Source organism: Macrobrachium rosenbergii, chromosome 14 (genome assembly GCF_040412425.1).
Source record: "Macrobrachium rosenbergii isolate ZJJX-2024 chromosome 14, ASM4041242v1, whole genome shotgun sequence".
NCBI lineage: Eukaryota > Metazoa > Arthropoda > Malacostraca > Decapoda > Palaemonidae > Macrobrachium > Macrobrachium rosenbergii.
This window is the reverse complement of record NC_089754.1, coordinates 12195849-12198317: the sequence shown is the minus strand read 5'-3', so window position 1 is coordinate 12198317 and position 2469 is coordinate 12195849.

The following is a 2469-nucleotide window of genomic DNA, read 5'->3' as shown; positions in this document are numbered from 1 at the left end:
AATCCGGAGTAACAGAACGGCGTATATGTTTGGTAGGTATAGGTGTAGTGTACCTACCTTCATTCTCATCTGATGTGCTTGGCCTCTTCGGAATGTTTGGTATAGTGACATTACGCTATACACAATTTAAGTGATAAAATACTAGAAGATTAGGGTCTTCTTGTAAAAGATGTTGCAGTTCTGAATGTAAATGGTCTCCGTACACCAAACTTGCTCTAATGATAGACAGTATGCGATCACTTCCTGGCTTGCTTTCTTGGCTGGGCTTCTTGGTTTTTTTACAATCTTCTGCATAGCGGATCTCGGAAATACACCGAGCTTCTTTCTTCTCCATTATTACTATTCTTTATGCTCGACAAGTATCTGAAAATAAACTGGGCTTTATAATTTGACAAAATATATTTAGAGCTAAGAAACATTGAAACTTCAACATTTTACAGATCAATCTGCTTGGCAGATAAAGATACATGTATATCTTTTTGACAGAAATATGCAAAATTTGCACAGATAAATGTAAACCTTATGGGAGATTGTACACAAAAAGTGATTCTATGCTATTTATTTTGGTTCCCTTGGATTCCTCATACCCGAAAACCTAGGGTTTAGACACAAAATAATCTGTCTTGGTGAATTTGTTGCGAAGTACGCATGGTCAGCAGCCATTAAGGCCGCCATTTAGAATTTCGGAATGCTCAAGGGTGGGATCAACACATCCGGCAAAAATTGATTACTTGGGCCCCAAATGACAGGAATCAGGTGAAAAAACTTTAAAAAACATTCAGGGGTTATGTCCAAATTGCCGCCGAACTATTAGTAGAAAATGCCCTTCAGCTGACGCGGATCCCTCTTAAATCAGATTCCACTAGGTTCTCATTACCTTTGAATCGAATGGATGGCTCAGGAGTTGCACTTCAGTCAAAGAGGGACCGGTTAGAACAAACGTATTTCTGATGATGTGTTATTCATGCTGTAGCGGAGATGTTTATGCATGAGTGGGATCCTTTGCATTTAAGTGTCATATCCAACCTCGGCCGAAGATGGCTTGTGCTGGAAAATATAACAGCATCGTTGAAGGTCTAATTGCTTCATAATACACCTGAGATCACAAAGCAGCGAGAAAAGATAGAATTCGTTTAGAAATTTACAGCTGTACCCTTTTATCCAAATTGTTCAAATAAAGTAATGATACGACTGTAAAGTGCTTGAAGGCTGATGGTTTTGTCAAATGAAGCTATAACTATGGACGAGAAAATATTACTTTCTACAGGGGTAATACTCCGAGGATTTTCTCTGCATTACATATAATGTTTTACATTCATCAGTCTTAAACTTTTTACTACATGTAATGTTGATTTTGAATAGTCATTCCCTTTTCTCAACTGACGTATAACAAGTTTTAAAAAATTCTATCAGGTTTGGTGGAGTTATGAGTCCTCAAAAATGTGTTTTTCGGATTTCTGTTCATTGACGAATGTTGACATCCCTTGGTAATTTCATGTAATTCATTATTTTTATTTAGAGTTCAACATTCATCCCTTTCAGTTCTTTACTTGCATAAAGTTACATAGAAGTCGTGGCGTATATCAGTGGCTCCAGGATATTATGTAGCAAAGTTCAAAATTTGAATAAGTAAAAACTAGCATTCATTAATCTAAGAGAATTAATTTTGACAATCGGATTTCTCCCTATATTTTTCTTAGCTTCACCTCTGACGGAAGATGTGTTCTTTTGCTCGATTTGATTACCCCTTCTAAACAGATATTTTGCAACAGGCATCATTCTTACTGTAACTTAACCACTAAGCCATAAAAACAACGGTTCCTTTTAACATGAATGTTCTATAAAAAAAACTTTCTAACTTCAAAGACTAATATAATTTATGAATCAGTGTCATAAAACAATTGGAATGAACAGATCATGAAACTGTGAATTTCTTTCCAGTGTCAGGAAAAAATCTGCGTCACTCCAACACTGCTATTCAAATGAGATAGCTTTTCAAATATTTAATTAAGAAAATCCCCAGATTTTCGTGGAATAAATGTTTCTCGCGTAGATGGAAACTTACGTTTTGAAATCAAAACACTTTGATATATACGAATGTTCATGTTTAGATAAAATTATAATTTCAAAGTTGTTGAACATTTATGCTCAGCAAGCCTGAAAGGCCAGTGTGAAGAAGAGAATAGATATAAAAAAAAGCTAAATCAGTTATTACATTTTCCAATTATCCAGTGCTGTTAAACGTTTTTCTTATTAATATTTGCAAAGAATTCAGATATTTACCGTTAACTCTTATGAAAGCCTTTAATTGAGTTAGCACTGAAATTCTTGATCTAAAATAATGAAAGATATCCGTTCCTATCTTAACTATTCGTAACTTGACCAAAAGATGATGCGAGGCTAATGTATTCCACCTCAGGTACTTTGTTTACATTAATTTTTAAAAAAATCATATATCTGCACAGTCCA